Raw genomic sequence first — 18,055 nt, 5'->3', positions numbered from 1 at the left:
TACCTATGTTCTCTTCTAGGAATTTTATGGTGTCATGTCTTATATTTAAGTCTTTAAGCCACTATGAGTTTTATTTTTGTGCATGGTGTGATGGTGTGTTCTAACTTCACTGATTTGCATCAATGAAGCTATCCAACTTTCCCAGCACTACTTGCTGAAGAGACTGCCTTTTTCCCATTTTATATCCTTGCTTCCTTTGTTGAAGATTAATTGACTGTAGATGTGTGGGTTTATTTCTTGGCTCTCTATTCTGTCCCATTAATCCATATGTCTGTTTTTGTCCCAATACCACACTGTTTTGATTACTATCGCTTTGTAGCATTGTCTGAAGTCTGGGAGGGTTATGCCTCCTGCTTTGTTCTTTTTCTTCAGGATTGCTTTGCCAATTCTGGGTCTTTTATGGTTCCATATAAATTTTAGGATTATTTGTTCTAGTTATGTGAAAAATGTCATGGGTAATTTGATAGGGATTCCTTTAAATCTGTAGATTGTTTTGGGTAGTATGGCCATTTTAATAATATTAATTCTTCCAATCCAAAAGCATGGGATAGCTTTCCATTTCCTTGAATCATCTTTAATTTACTTTATTAATGTTTTATAGTTCTCAGCATAGCAGTCTTTCACCTCCTTGGTCAGGTTTATTCCTAAGTATTTTATTTTTTTGGTGCAATTTTAAAAGGTATTGGTTTTTACATTCCCTCTCTGATATTTCATTGTTAGTATAAAGAAATGCAACCAATATCTGTATGTTAATCTTGTATCCTGCTACCATGCTGAATTCACTTATCAGTTCTAATAGCTTTTCTGTGGAGTCTTTAGGGTTTTCTATATATAGTATCATGTCATCCACATATAATGACATTTTACCTCTTCCCTTCCAATTTGGATACATTTTATTTCTTTTTCTTGTCTGATTGCTGTGGCTAGGACTTCCAATACTATGTTGAAAAGAAGTGGTGCAAGTGGGCATCCTTGTCTTGTTCCATATTTTAGCAGGAAGGCTTTCAGTTTTTCACCATTGAGTGTTATGTTGGCTGTGGGTTTGTCAAAAATAAGTTTTATTATGTTGAGATAGGATTACTCTATACCTGCTTTGGTAAGAGTTTTTATCATGAATGTATGTTGAATTTTGTCAAATGCTTTTTTTGCATCTATTGAGATGATCATGTTGTTTTTGTCTTTTCTTTTGTTAATGTAATGTATCACATTGATTGATTTGTGTTTGTTGAACCATACTTGTGAACTTGGGCTGAATCCCACTTGGTCATGGTGTATGATCTTTTTTTATGTATTGTTGGATTCGGTTTGTTAATATTTTGTTGAGAATTTTTGCATCTATATTCATCAAAGATATTGGCTTCTAATTTTCTTTTTTGGTGGCATCTTTGATTTTGGTATCAGGGTGGTGGTGGCTTCATAGAATATCTTTGGGAGTGTTCCCTCCTCTTTAATATTTTGGAAGAGTTTGAGAAGAATTGGTAAAAATTCTTCTTTGTATGTTTGGTAGAATTCACCTGTGAAGCCATCTGGTCCTGGACTTTTGTTTGTAGAGAGATTTTTTTAGATTTAGATATCGATTTCTAAATACCCTTCTCCATTAAAAGGAACCAGGAACCCTGGTTCCAGAATCTGTTGGTTAATTTCATGGCTGGGGCAGAGAAAGTAATAGTGAAGTAATGTAGAGCTCTCCCTCTAGAATCAAACCACTTCTTCTTTCAACACTTGGATGATTAGAATAGTTTTCTGACTTGTTTCCCTGCTTCCACTCTTGCACCATACATTCTGTTTTCAACAGGTGGAAATAGTATCATATTAAAATGCAAGTCCAGTCATGTCCATCCAAAGTCCCCCAGTGTCTTTCCACTCCTATCAGAGCAAAAGCCAAAGTCTTTGAGGACTTCAAAATTCATACAGAATCAGGTCCCCCATTCTCTCTCCCTTTTACTTCCAGCCATATTGACCACCCTGTTGCTTCTCAAACACACCAACAGCACTCTTAACTCAGGGTCCTTGTATATGTTGCTCCCATTAACTCAGCATGCTCTTCCTCCAGCTATCCACATGGCTCTCTCCCTTACCACCATCATACCTTTACTCAACTATCATTTACTTGTTGATGTCCTTTTTGGTTACTCTACCCCAAATCACTAACCCTTAACTCACACCTTCCTATTCTCCATTTTTTTCTTTTCCTCAGGTGTCACTTTCTACTTTATTAATCTTTATTTTCTGTCTATCCCACTGGAATGCATATTCTACATATCTGTTTTGTTCACTGCTGTGCTCCCAGAGCTTAGAATCATGCTAGGTACATTATAGATACTCAAATATTTATTTGCTTAATTAAGTAAGCAACAGAGTAACCAAACACACACAAAAAGTCAAAAGAATAAATGGTATATATACCATAGTATATAAGTATAGTATATTATATAATAGGCATCATATAATGCCATATGTATAAATGGTATTGAAACAAAATGTGTTTATGAGTTTGCATAAATGAGATACTATATAGATGGCATGATAATGGAAAGTTAAAAATTGAACTGGAGCTTAACAACAGAAACTGGTGGGGGAAAAAAAAGTATTGATGGAGAGAAAACACTCAATTGAGGAGTCACTATATCTTGAAAAAATTAAATTATTTTGAAAGCATGCCCTTTCAGAACATGGATTTCAAAATAGAATGAAAATTATCAATACCACTGTCACACTTGAATCTTCCAAACTACATTTAATACATCTCATGGGAGAGAGAGAGAGAGAACAGAAAATAGTCACTCAGGCTACAGACATTGAGCAGTCATTGCACTATTGTAATCTGACTCAGAAAATCAATTCAAATCAGAGATCCATAATTCCACAAGCTCTCTAGACTTGTTTATGAATTATGTCAAACCAAAAGGCATTTTCTGATATTATGTCATACTTTCTTTCTCTTCATAAGTCTGATCAGTTCATTCTTATTTAAAATTCAGAACTTGGGTGAAAAATTAGGAAGCATGTCACTACCCCTTCTGCACTTTTGTAGAATTTCAAATACTAATCTGGGAGACCCTTAGTAAACTACCCTTTGAAGGATCTGAGAATACCTTATCATTCACTATGCAATTAATAATATTTTCCTCTTTCAAGAAAAAAATGAACTTAATAAAATGTGACTGTTATATACTATTTTTAAGAAAAATACATCAACCTGTGTATGTCCACAAAATAAATTTCACATATTGCAGATAATATTTGCAAAATTCTGAGAGAAACTTCCTTTGCTCAGAAAGTGCCCTGTTTTTTATTTAATAAACAAAGAAAGAACTCCTGACTAAAATTCATTCAAATGCTGTTATGAAGATGTGACCAGTTATCATTATGGTCTATTATTTATGTCCCAGAAGAGATAAAATCAGAACACCTTCACCCTTGTTCAGAAGTCATCCAATCATGAAACAGAACTTGGCTGAGGTTGTGAACAACCACTTCTGTATCACCTCTCTACTTTTAAGTGAACTCTGCCAGTGAAGAATCTGGAATTGCTCAGACACATTTAGAAAATCTTCCCTCTGGCAGGTTCTGAAAATCGATGGCTGATATCTGAAGTTGCTTAACATTGTCTTAGATAGAGAATGAGTATACAGCACATTAACCTTTCGTTTGGCTTCTTTCTTTTGGTAAACTGAAACGACCAATTTTTGCTTTTGTTTTTATAAAGAATCAGAGTGAGATCTTCTCCAGAGACAGAAGTCACCCCTAATTTGGCAAGTTCTAAAACAATGCAAAATTGCATCATCATTATCAATCACTTTATGTTGCATCGTAATTATTTGGGTGCTCAACCGTTTGTCCACCAGCCCGTGACCAACTCAAAAAGAAGAATTTTATCCTAATGGTTTTCCACGCTGTGTGTGATATAATACTTAGTACACGGATGATATGTAATGAATATTCTGAAAAGAATACAAAGCATGAAGCTCATCGAATCTGTGAATGATACAAAGCTTGGGAAATGGACAGCTCATGCATTGAGTTACAAAATCATTAGTTCAACTTGTCTCTAAAATCAAACTGAAATCTAGTAAATAACATTTTCAAATCTCCCATTCAGACTTTTAAATAAAGTACCCAAATATAGGTCAAAAGAAAATGGGCTAAACTGCAATTCATAAATAAAACTCTCATGAATTTTAGCTCACAACAAACCCTAAATAAACCAGTGTGAAATGACCCCTTATGGAGCTAGTGCAGGACTGAGGTGTGCCCCAGATACCACCCCCTCCTCACCTCCAGAACCTGCACATCAGGACATGAGAAGAGTGATGTTCTTCCCCCATTTTAACAGGGAAAGAACATTTTTAGCTCTATAGAGGAAGAGACTTTCTATTGAAAAGATCTAGCTATGACATAGAAGTGAAGGGCAAAGAATATACAGAGGAACTGCAAAAAGTCCCAGAGGGAAGCAAAAAATGAGATGAAGACCAGCTCCAACAAATTAGAAGTAATAACAGGACTCTCTGGTCAGAAAATGCCTTCCTGATGGAGCTAGAATGTCTCTGAAAAGCAACATTCTGAAATCTTCCAAGGGGATCTCAGCATTAGAGAATGCCCTTGTGAAGACTAACAGAATCAAAGATGGATTACAAGAATTTATTAGAGAGCCAGATGAGCAAATGATGCCATGGAAAAAGAACAACGAGCCTCTGACAAATCTCTGGAAGAGGTTGAGCTGCACTTGAATTAAACCATTAAAAGAAACACCTTCCTTGAAAGAAAACTTGTTGTGGAGGAGAATCTCCTGGAATACGTTCAGCAGGTGAAAGATGGAGTTAAAGATGTGTGGCAGAAATGGCAGAACAGTAGAAGCAAGAGAAACCCAGAACTCCATGCTCAGCTCAGTGGAAGTTAGGAGGTTGAACATAGCCATCCAAGGCCAAAGTAATGGCTCCATGGAGATCACCAAGGAGGATCTGGCTCTGATCTAAACAATTCTAGTGTGATCTGGTGCCTCATCCAAGCCCTCCCACCTCCCAATGCCTGTGACATCAATGTCTTCACCCTATCTCAAAGTGAATTTACTATTGTAAATAGGGCGTCCTGACAGACCTTTATGTCTGATTACTCTCCATACTGGGCAAGGATCCTGGCATTATGATAGGAGAGCAGTGACCAATAGCCTGGCAGTATCTGTGTAATTTTGAGCCATGAAACTTTGGGTAAAGCTTGGAATTTGGGATGCTGCCTTCAAGAATCTCCCTACCATTACTGCCATTGCCACGGAGTGTAGTCAAGATGTTGCTTTAAGAAAACCAGAAAGCCCTTGATTGGTCTGCCCATTCAATTGGTCCATGCATATCCTTATATCACTTAGCTCTCAATCAGCTGTAGTTGCAAACTGTTATCCATGCCTACCAGAACAAAACCTCCAATGCTTTATGATACATTAAAGATTAACATTTTAAACTATTTCCAGAATTTGAGTAGCAATCAAGCAGATTGTTTTTTTCTAAAATGATAGCAAGCTACTTCAGTGCCTAGCTAGAAGCTGATTAATCTGTCTGTTATTGGGCAATTAGAGGTATGCTAGTCTCTGACTTCTGGTTGAAATTGAAGGTAAATTTCTTCTTGACCAAATCTAGTGAAAGATCTTCTATTCTTTAGGTGTTTCTTGACCATTAGACTGTTTGACTTTCCTGTGTGTGATTGACCTCATTTTCTGGCCTCAAGAGGGTCCTCTGTCAAGACAGACTAGAAACATGGCCTCTGATAATAGGACTTTTAAAAAAACCTTATTGAATTGATAGAGACATCCTTCAGAGGATATTCACGTATGAAGATGGTTGCTGGAAACTTATTTTTTAAAGAAATAAAATAACACAGGATATCAAATGATCTACCATGGGTATACTCATCATTGCTTGTTATGAATGGATGTCTCACATTTTTAGACTAGAATAAAAGAACACGCTAATTTCAGGGGCATTATTCCCAACTTAATAACTTTCCTTTTGTTACTAAGTTATTTTCTTGAAAAAAACGAATGTATCTTTGAGTTGGGATTATAACTTTTATGTACTACTGAAATTCAACAGAAGAAATAAGTCAAAGTGCCAGACTTCTTAACCTAAGAAATTTTCTTAATTTGTATCAAAAAGATAAGCTTTTATTTTTCTAATCAAAAACAAAAGTAAGAGAAAGAAATGTTCACTTTGTTTCCAGCTGAATGATAACCCCATGACAGTGTTTAATAGTGCAATATATACCTACATTTCTGTGTTGTTGTACATGCTTGGCTTCTGTTTGTTTTTATTTAACTTAGTCACTACATATGAAAAATCAAATATATTTTTAAAGATTTTTCCATTCAAGTAGGCTTTTTAGTAACATATTCTGGGGGAGGGTAAATAATGCTAAATGTGTTTTACAACTGATCATTTAATTGAGTCTTCTAAGTTTCCATCATAGATAGCAACAGTCCATTTTTCCCTTCTCTCAAATCTATCTTATTTCACAGAGTTGCTATGTAGAATAAAGTTTGTTTTGAATGGTAGGAAAAAAATAAACTAATGTAAGCTTAGGGGACTATAGTAAGTCCAGATCAAGGGTGGAACTGGTACTACTCCACTTTGCACAGGACACTCCATATCAGTGATATGGTGTTCCCCTGAGAACCAGGCACTATTTAGTTAACTAACAAAGGCACAAATATTCTAGGAAGTGCATTGGCTAACTAGGGTAGTTGAATGATGATCAATATGATGAGAAATTATTAAAGGTGCTGGGAACATTACATATAAAGAGAAACATGAAAATCTATAAAAGCATACCTCAGAAATATTGTGGGCTCAATGTCAGACCACAGCAATAAAGCAAGTATCACAATAAAGCAAGTCACATGAATTTTTTGATTTCCCAGTGCATACAAAATTTATGTTTACACTATGCTATAGTCTATTAGGTGTGCAATAGCATTATGTCTAAAAAACAATGTACATACCTTAATTTAAAGTATTGTGTCGCTGAAAAATGCTCACCATCATCTGAGCTTTCAGAGAGTCAAAGATCATTGATCACAGATCAGCATAACAAATATAATAATAATGCAAAAGTTTGAAATATTGCAAGAATTACCAAAAGTGACACAGAGACAAAAAGTGAGCAAATGCTATTGGAAAAATGGCACCAATAGACTTGCTTGACTCAGGGTTGCCACAAACCTTCAATTTGTAAAAAATTCAATATGAGAAGTACTAAATAAAGTGATGTACAATAAAAACAAAGTATGCCTGTACTTAATGAGGATTATCTTCAAAATTCCTTTCTTTCAGGGCTGCTGTACTTCATCCACTAATGCCAAATTCTGGGACAGAATTCCGTAAGAGGGCTTCTGTCACCCTTTCTGTGCTGGGAGCTAAGTGAATCGATATAGAAGAAAACCCAGATGTGATCATGTCTACAAATGGGAATAAGTACTCAACAGCCAGTGACCAGCATCTAACTTCCTCTCACTTGAGCCCATCCTAGTCCATCCCTCTTAGTCCTTGGAGTTAAAGGAACACTCCAAACAGAATATGAGTCACAAACTCAACCAAATGGCCTCTACTGCCTTCAAAAAACCTTCAAGACTAATTTTCTTCTGTTAGGAAAGGCAGTCTCATATGAGCAGTCTTTCAACTCCCACTCAGCTGCATAAGAATGGGCCTTGAGTCTGGAACACTTTTCATCAAGAAATACGGAACACAGCCTGAGCCAGGTTTATCACCCTGTGTGAGAATATCTTTCTCTGTTTCTGATTCAATGAGTGCTCTTTTGTTCTGCTTAAAATGTGTGCATTATATGGCACTGGCCAACCCCACTGCTACATCTGTCTTATCTGGAAAGGGGACACGGTACCTTCCACTACAGCAAGAGAGGGGTGGACATAGGCCAGTTGCCCTGTGAAAGACCTGTCAGCCATGGTGGACAGATGCCCACCATCCTCTATGTAAGTAAAGTGTTGTTCCATCCAGTGCTTGACTGCCTTGTGTTTTCCTTGGTGACTCCATTACCAAGATGCAATGGGCAGAACTGTTTGGATTTCTATTTCTGATGGTTGGCATAATGATGCTCTTTGCTATCCTCCATGTAGTTAGATTCCTCCTCTGGGACTGGTAACCAGTGATCAGTACTCTGCTCGACACCTTCTAGACATCCTGTATTTATAATTCCTCTCTTTCTCCCGGCAGGGACGCTATCACCTGATCTAAAAGTACCCTGGAAGATTCAAGTGGGAAGACATCCAAATCTGTCTCTCTGCCCCAAGGGCAGAGTATCTACTTTTCAACCTATCTGTACACAATGAAAAGATAAAGGATTCTTAAGGAAAATCCAAAACACCAAGTATGGCAGGGATAAGGGAAAAGGGTGCCTGAGAGGCACCTGGGATACAATATTTAAGGAGATGCTCATTCTCAAAGCATTGCTAAGAGGGCTTTCATGATCTGATCTTTCCCAGTTCCATCTTTCAGTATCCACACCTCACATTCTGTATCCCAAGTCTACTGAATATCTGGCTGGCTAAATGTACCAGACTCATGATAGTCTATCTATCAGAAACATCCTTCTCTCCTTGTCTATCTAAATCTACTCTTCCTACATTAATCAAATACAAAGAGGATTTCTAGACAACTTTCCATCCACACAAAATTGTACTAAGAGTCCTGACTACCGTCAGGACAGTATTTATCACACTGTACACATAGTTCTCTTTTTTTAAATCAAACTTATTGAAGTATAACTTACGTTAAATAAGAGCCAATCATACTGTGTTAAGCAAACATAGTATATCTCTCCATTTATTTGGATATTTCATTTTTCTCAGCAATTTTGTGATTTTTAGTGTACAGTTCTTACATATATTTAATTAAATTCAATCCTAGATTTATATGTTTTTGATGTCAATTTGACATGACACATTTATATAGTACTAATTTCATTTTTTAATTATTCATTGCTAGTATAGAGAAATACAAATGAAGTTTCTACAGTGATTTTGTATCTTCTGATCTTGCTAAATTCATTTTTAGTTCTAGTAGCTTTTTTATGGATTCTTAATATCAGGTACATACACAAGCATGTCATCTGTAAATGAAGACACATTTACCTCTTTCTTTTCAGTTTATATGTCTTTTATGTCTTCTACTTCCCATATTACACTGACTGGGACCACCAGTAAAATCCTGAAGAGAAATGTTGAGAATGGAGATCTTTATCTTTTTTCCCAAACTTAGAACCATTAAATATGATGTTAGATGAAGGATTGTGTAGATGCTCTTTTTTAGTTTTAAGAAATTCCTATCCATTTCTACTATTTTGAGAGCTTTTATCATGATTTGGTATTGTGTTGTCAAGTGCACTTTCTGCATCTGCTTTATCTACTGAATGTACTGAGATGCACTTTCTGCATCTACTGAGATTATTAAATGTTTTTTCTCCTTTATTTTAGTAATATGGTAAAAATTCATTGATCAATTTTCAAATTATAAACCAATTTTTTACTCTAGAGATAAATTTCATTTGGTCAAGATATATATTACTTATTATATATTGCTGGATTTGATTTTTCTAATGCTATGTAAAGGATTTTATCATTTATGTTCACATAAGAGTATGTGAGTATTCACCTGTAGTTTTGTATTCTGGAATGCTGTAATCTTGTAACATTAATACCATAAAATGAGTTTAGAAGTTTTCTTTCTTTCTGTATTTTGTAAATTATGAATATTATTATTTTCTTAAAGTTTGTATAGAATTCACAAGTGAAGTTATCTTGAACTAGATTTTTCTTCATGGGGAAGTTTTTAATTATAAATTCAATTTATTTCTTAGATATATGGCTTTTCAAATTTTATTTCTTCTTGGGCCAATTTTTGTAATATGTGCCTTTCAAGGGACTTTATCTGTTATATCTAAAATGCCAAATTTATTGACATATTATTCATATAATCTCATAATATTCTTTGTTATTCTTTTAATTTGGGTAAAATATGTAGAGATATCTTTTTTCATTATGACATTGGTAATTTATATCATTTTCTTTTTTCATGTTCAATTAATTTGAGTGTGTTCACTTTTATTGATGTTGTCAAAGAAAAACCCTTAATTTCATTAATTTTCTCAATTTTTCATTTTTTCTTTCATTGCTTTCTGTTATTATTATCTCGTACTTGCCTATTACCTTCTACTTTTTATTATTTTTAATTTATTTGTTTATTTATATTACTTTTATCTTCTACTTACTTTAGGTTTAATTTGTTTTTCTTTTGGTAACATTTATGAAAGAAACTTGGGTAATTTATTTTAGACACATTGTATTCTTTTCTAAAATAAGAATTTAAATCTATAAATTTCCCTCTATATAATATTTTAGTTTCATCACCCAAATTTTGATATGCTGTGTTTTCACTGTCATTCAGTAAAAAATATTTTCTAAACCCTCATGTAATTTCTACTTGAACTATGGGTGCTTTGAACTATTAGATCGAGTTGGTTGATACTTGTTAGTACATATATTTGTTCTATCAGTTACTGAGAGAGGGTTAGGGAAATTTACAAATATGACTGTCAATATGTCTGTATCTTTTTCAGTTTTGTCAGTTTTTGCCTCATGTATAATAGACTACTTGATATTATCCCACATATCACTAAGATCTTTTTCTCTGTGTATTTTAGTTTGAATAGAACTTTTTTCTCTGTGTATTTTAGTTTGAATAGTTTTTATTAATATATCTTTATATATTGCATTTTCCACTCTAAAATGATTTTTTAGTTCTTTTTTATATTTTCCACTTGTAGCTTCATTATGTTTATGTTTTTCTTTAAAGCCCAGCACACTTATAATCACTATTTTAAGTCTATTGACTATTAAAAGCCATTGGTAATCCTATTATCTCTGTCATTTCTGGATCTATTTCTACTAATTTTTCTGCTTGTAATAGGTCACATTATCCTGCTTCTCATTATTTTTAAGTGAATTTGGACAGTGTGAAATTTGTATTGTTCATTATTTAAAAGATTTTCTATAAAGAATGTTGGGAGACTTCCCTGGTGGCGCAGTGCTTAAGAATTCTCCTGCCAATACAGGGGATATGGGTTCGATCCCTGGTCCAGGAAGATCCCACATGCCACAGAGCACTAAGCCCGTGTGCCACAACTACTGAGCCTGAACTCTAGAGCCCACAAGCCACAGCTGCTGAGCCCACATGCCACAACTACTGAAGCCCACACACCCAGAGCCCGTGCTCCACAGCAAGAGAAGCCACTGTTAGACATAACTAGAGAAAGCCCACACAAAGCAATGAAGACCCAGTGCAGCCAAAAATAAATAAATAAATATTTTTTTAAAAAAAGGAATGTTGGGCCTTGTTCTATCAAGCAACCTAGGAACATGTGGGTTGGCTTAATTCTTTAGAGACCTGTTTATAAATTTTGTTACAATAAGTCTAAAGATTATTTTTTAAGGCTACTTTAGCCCTGCTATCATTCTGTGGTCTCTGCTAAGTGTCCTGTGTGTTCAATACATTTCTCTACTTTGCCTGACTGGAGCTCAAATGTCTCACAGCAATGTTTGAGCTTTGGGAACTGCTCAGCTTATAACTCAGTGGTAGTTTTTCTTTATTCTACTTCATGGAGTTTAGCCCTATACATGTACAGCTTATTATTCATCCAAAAGCTCAAATAAATCTCTATATGTATTTCTAGGACTCTTTTTCTATGTAGATCCCAGATTTCAGCCACCTTTGTGTCCTTAAACTCTGATTTCTGTGTCCTCAACTAAGAGAGACCATTGTATTTTGTTTCAATTTTCCTACCTCTACCATGGTCCAGAAAGTGCCTACAAGAAGAAAACTGGGAAAAACATAGGGCTTACCTCATTTATTTTCCTTAGCTGGGGACACGTTGTTGAAATGCTGACTGTGTAATGCCTGAAAGGAGTTGTTTAATATATTTGGTCCATTTTTCCAGTTATTTATGGCATGAAGGCAAGTCTGATACCAGTTGGTTAGAAGTGTGAGTCGATCACATTATATTTTAACTGCTCATTTTCATATAGTAGGAATCTCAGTTTGAGCACAGGCTATAGTCAAGGCTGAACTTCAGGAAAGTTTGACGTATTAGTTTTTCTTATTGCTACTGCAACAAATTACTACAAACTTAGTGGCTTGAAACAACAGAAATTTACTCTCTTAGAGTTTCGGAGATCAGGAGTATGAAATGACTCTTGCAAGGCTAAAATCAAGGTGTTGATAAGGTTGGTTCCTTTGGAGGCTCTAGAGGAGAATCCATTCCTTATCTCTTCCAGCTTCTAGAGATTCCCACATTCCTTAGCCCATGGCTACATCACTCCAATCTCTGCTTCTGTTGTCACATTACATTCTCCCTAATCTGATCCCCTTACCTTCCACTTATGAAGACATTGTGTTTACATTGATTCTACCTAGATAATCCAGGATACTGTCTTCATCTCAAGAATCTTAATCACATCTGCAAAGTCCTTTTTGCCATGTAAAGTAACATATTCAGAGGTTCTGATGGTACTCAGACATCTTTGGGAGGCTACTTTTCAGCCTATCACATGTGGCATTCTGTGCACAATTACTTAATAATCCATTTACATCACAATTTTGGATTTTTAATTAAGCAGGAAGGAAGACATTTTATGAGTTGTCTATGGGGGTGGATTAACAGATGGTGAGGACAGTGTATTTAGAGGTTTCTCCAGAGAAACAGAACTAATAGGATGCAGAGACACAGAGAGATAGAACAATTTGAGATGTATTTTAAGGAACTAGTCCACATGATTGTGGGGCTGGCAAGCTTGAAATTTGCAGGGCAGGCCAGCAGCCTGGAAATCCTGGCAAGAGTCAATGCTGCAGTCTTGAGTTGAAGGCAGTCTGGAGACAGAATTCCTTCCTCTTCTGGGGATCTCACTTTTCTCTTAAAGCGTCCACATGATTGCATGAGGTTCCCCCAATTATGGAGGGTAATGGGCTTTACTCAAAGTCTGTTGATTTAAATATTCACATCTAAAAAATACCTCCACAGCAACATCTAAACTGGTGTTTGAACAAACAGTTGTGCACCATAGACTAGCCATGTTGACACATAAAATTAACAATCACAAGTAGCATAGTATCTGTCCCTTCACCCAATCACCTGTGTAGAGGATTGCTATAGGCAGAAGGTAGATGTTAGTTATATAAAAACTTAAGACATATTTTCATAGAATAGAGCATGGCTCCAGTATAGGTGTTCCAAAGTGAATATAAAATTATTTGGCACCTCAGCATTTGGAGGCTTTGAGAACACTGAAACTTAAAACTTGGTGTGGACCTGCACATTTTTACGGTAAGAAGAGCCTCTTTTAAGTAGTTTATCAGAAAATATCAGTGAGAAGAAGCCTGTGCATGAGATAAAGCCTGTGCTGAGAGGTTGAATTCTAAACATATGAGGAAAACTCCCTGAGAACTTCCAATATCCTGAGGTAGATTTGCAAGCTGCTGGGTGCCTTTACAAATTGGGGGAAATTGTGTCAAAGTTAATATTATAAACATTAAAATGACCCAATGTATACCTGAAAGGGGGAAATTCCTAAGAAAATTCAAGTTACAGTTATTGGTCTGCCATAAGCAGAAAGCTACTTGAATGGGGACTTTTCTTATTCACCACCATATCTTGAGTAGAAATCAATAAAGATTTATTGAAGAGTCAGTCAGTGAATAAGAAGAGAATTAAATAAGAGAGAAGAAAATGAAAATAACTAAATTTCTTCTACATAGTAAGAAATTTGTAGGTAATGTATATTCAGCATCTAGGAAATACAAGGAAAATAATACCACACACATAAAGCAGCATGGTATTAGAACTCTAGGAAGTAAATATAGAGGGATTAATACTCACTGTCAAACTCTAACACATCAGTATGTCTGTTAGCAAAGGACAGTGAACTGACTCTAGTCATTCTTTTCCACTGTGCATCAGAAGCCACACACCCACTGCAGAACTCAGTGACCTCACATAAATGTTTTTTTTTTTTTGGTTTCTTTTAAAATAATAACAGGTGAACAAGACAAGGATGTCCACTTTTTGCCACTTTTATTCAACATAGTATTAGAAGCCTTAGCCACAGCAAACAGACAAGAAAAAGAAGTAAAACAAATTGGAAAGGAAGAAATGACATTGTCACTGTTTGCAGCTGAAAGGATACTATACAGAGAGAATTCTAAAGACAGCACAAAAAAAATTACTAGAACTCATCAGTGAATACAGTAAAGTTGCAGGATACAAAATTAATATACAGATATCTGTTGCATTTCTATACACACTAACAACAAACTGTCAGAAAGAGAAATTAAGAAAACAATTCCATTTACAATCACATCAAAAAGAATAAAACAGCTATGAATAAATCTAACTAAGGAGGTAAAAGACCTGTACTTGGAAATCTGTAAGATACTGATGAAAGAAATTGAAGGGGACATAAACAAATGGAACCATATACTATGCTTATGAATTAGAAGAATTAATATTGTTAAAACGACAATACCACTCAAGGCAATCTACAGATTCAATGAAATGTCAACCAAAATGCCCATGGTATTTTTCACAGAACCAGAACAAATAATTCTAAAATTTGTATGGAAACAGAAAAGACCCCAAATAGCCAAAACAGTCTTCAGAAAGAAGAATAAATCTGGAAGTATCACAAGCTTTGATTTTAAACTATACTACAAAGCTACAGTCATCAAAACAGTATGATACTAGCACAAAAACAGATACAGAGATCAATGGAACAAAAAAGAGAGGCCAAAAATGAGCCCATGCTTATATGGTCAATTAATCTATGACAAAACAGGCAAGAGTACATAATGGGAAGAAAACAGCCTCTTCAATAAATGGTGTTGGCAAAACTGGACAGCTACATGCAAAAAAATCAAACTGGACTACTTTCTCACACCATATACAAAAATAAACTCAAGATGGATTAAAGACTTAAATGTGAGACTTGAAACTATAAAACTTCTAGAAGAAAACATAGGCAGTACAAGCTTTGACATCAGTGTTAGCAATATTTTTTGTAAATGTTTCCTGAAGCAAAGGAAATGAAAGCAAAAATAAACAAATGGGACTACATCAAACTAAAAAGCTTTTGCACAATGAAGGGAGCTATCAATAAAACAAAAAGACTGCCTACTAAATGGGAGAATATATTTGCAAATGATATACTTGATAGGTGGTTAATATCCAAAATATACAAAGAACATATACAACTCAACATCAAAAAAACAAACAACCTGACTAAAAAATGGGCAAAGGACCTGAAAATACATTTTTCCAAAGAAGACATATAGATGGCCAACAGGCACATGAAAAGATGCTCATCATCACTAGTAATCAAGGAAATGCAAATAAAAACCACAATGAGATAACACTTTGCACCCTTCAGAATGAAAAAAAGACATTATCAAAAATGTCTATTATCAAAAACACAACAAATAACAAGTGTTAGGGAGGATGTGAAGAAAAGGTAACCTTATGCATTGTTGGTGGGAATGTAAATTGGTGTAGCCACTATGGAAAACAGTATGGAGTTTCCTCCCCAAAATTAAAAATTACAACTGCCATATGATCCAGCAATTCCACTCCTGGGAATTTATCCAAGGAAAACACAAACACTAATTAGAAAAGCTATATGCATGCCTATTTTCACTTCAGCTGTATTTACAATAGCCAAGATATGGATGCAACCTAAGTGTCCATTAGTATATAAATGGATAAAGAAGATGTGGTAAATATATACCTTGGAATATTGCTCAGTCATAAAAAAATAGAATTTTGCCTTTTGTGACAACATGGATAGACTTAGAAGGTATTATGCTAAGTGAAATAAATCAGACAGAGAAAAACAAAGACAAACAGTGTGTGATTTCACTTATATGTGGAATCTAAAAAAAAAAAAAAGAAGAACAAACAAAACAAAATAGAAACTGAGTCATAGATAAAGAGAACAAATAGTAGTTATCAGGAGAGGAGAGTGGGGGTAGGAGAGAAATAGGTGAGGGAGATGAAGAGGTATAAACTTCCAGTTATAAAATAAATGAGTCATAGGTATGAAATGTACAGTGTGGGAACTGTAGTCAATAACTATGCAATATTTTTGCCTGGTGACAGATAGTAACTAGACCTAACATGGTGATAATTTTAAAACGTATAGAAATATAGAATCACTGTGTTGTGTACCAGGAACTAACACAGTATTATAGGTCAATTATATATACTTAACAAACAAACAATCAAACAAACAAGCATATAAAAAGAGTTTAGATTTGGGGTTACCAGGGATGGGGGGAGGGGGACTTGGATGAAGGTGGTCAAAAGGTACAAACTTCCAGTTATAAGATAAATAAGTACTAGGGATGTAGTGTAAAACATGATAAATATAATTAACACTGGTGTATGTTATATATGAAAGTTGTTAGAGAATAAATCCTAAGAGTTCTCATCACAAGGAAAACATATTTTTTCTATTTCCTTAATTTTGTATCTATATGAGATGATGGATGGTCAATAAACTTATTGTGATAATCATTTCATGATGTACATAAGCCAAATCATTATGCTGTACACCTTAAATTTATACAGTGTTGTATGTCAATTATATTTTAATAAAACTGGAAAAAAATAACAAGTTGTTTTGTTTTCAAGCATAATAAAATAAATCAGCTATACTATATTATGGGTGTATTCACCATCTAAACAAAAGAGACCAAAAATATAAGGACTATAATTTTCATAAGATTGTCACCAAAAACAATTTTGAGTGGATAAAGTAATGAGACTTTTAAGGGAGAAACTGCATAGAAGGAAGTAAAATGGTTTAACATCTATGTTCTTTGAGAGTATACATATTCAAGGGATTGGGGATGGGAGAAGGCAAAAAAGAAGAAGCCAGACAGATGGGAGGAGAACCAGGAGACTAAATTAAGAAAGAATAGGAAAGGAGAGGGTTTCAAGAAGTGGGAGGAAGAAATGGAAAGTACAGAAAGCTGCTGATACGGGAGGATGATGAAGAAAATATGCTGATAGGTAAAGTAATGTCTCCGAGGAGATGGGAGAAGAATGATGTAAAACAGGTGGCAGGGTTATCCTCAGACAATTCATAGGATGAAATGAGTAAGGGAAGGTTGGAAAATCAATCTGTGAAGGTGCCAGTGAGGCAGGAAGTTGGTAGAGAAGGTTGAAAACTTCATACTGGTAACTTTTGTTTTCTTGGTAGGGTAAAAATAGAGATTTTGTATGAGTTAATGGCAGGGTGATGGGAAAGCAGATTGAAAATAATCATGAAGGCTTGAAATCATTCTTATGGAAAATGAATTTTAGGGTCCTTAATAATGCTGGAAATTATTCTAACTCACTCTATGTTTTTCTTTTTTTCTTGCACCAAGAAAACAAATTGACCCAGGGTTGGTGTTTTGCCAGGCAGATGCCTCACAAGGACAAGGGGTTGAAATGATAGCTCATGAATGTGCTCCTGATCTTTCTAGAAAGAGGAAATAAACATGTGCAAAGGCTTATGGTGGGAGGAAGCCTGAAAGGAAGTCATCGTGTTGAGAGTACCAAGTACCAAAAGTCAGGAACAGCCTCATTCATGATGAGGCTAAAGAGGTAGAGAGGAGCCAGACCAGTCAAGGCCATATTTTCTCATAATCATGAAGATAATAAACAGAAAGTAGCCTGATCAGATCTACATTTTTGACAAGGTCATTCTGACTGCAGTGTGAAAGGGATTGGGGGGGTATCTAAATGAGTGGAGTGTAGACCGTTTGGGAGGGTGTTGTAATTATTCCAGGCTAGAGGTGATTGTGCCTTAGAAAAAGTGGTGATGGAGAGAAGTGTGGGTACTTTAGAGACATTTAGAAGCAAAGTTGACAGTCTTGTTGATAAGCAGAACATCCTGTATGTGACACCCACTTAATGGGGTAGGCAGGTTGATGATTATTGCATCTGCAAATATGGATTCCACAGT

General features: G+C 35.2%; 1 pseudogene; it reads right to left on the bottom strand.

Annotated features, from left to right (window-relative positions):
* Window positions 1-17,724, bottom strand: part of LOC101329817 (BRISC complex subunit Abraxas 2 pseudogene) — a 148,945-nt pseudogene extending 131,221 nt beyond the window's left edge.
* Between the last annotated feature and the right edge of the window lie 331 nt (window positions 17,725-18,055).

This window comes from Tursiops truncatus, chromosome 1 (assembly GCF_011762595.2).
Source record: "Tursiops truncatus isolate mTurTru1 chromosome 1, mTurTru1.mat.Y, whole genome shotgun sequence".
NCBI classification, from domain to species: Eukaryota; Metazoa; Chordata; class Mammalia; order Artiodactyla; family Delphinidae; genus Tursiops; species Tursiops truncatus.
This window is presented reverse-complemented; position numbering and strand designations above follow the sequence as displayed.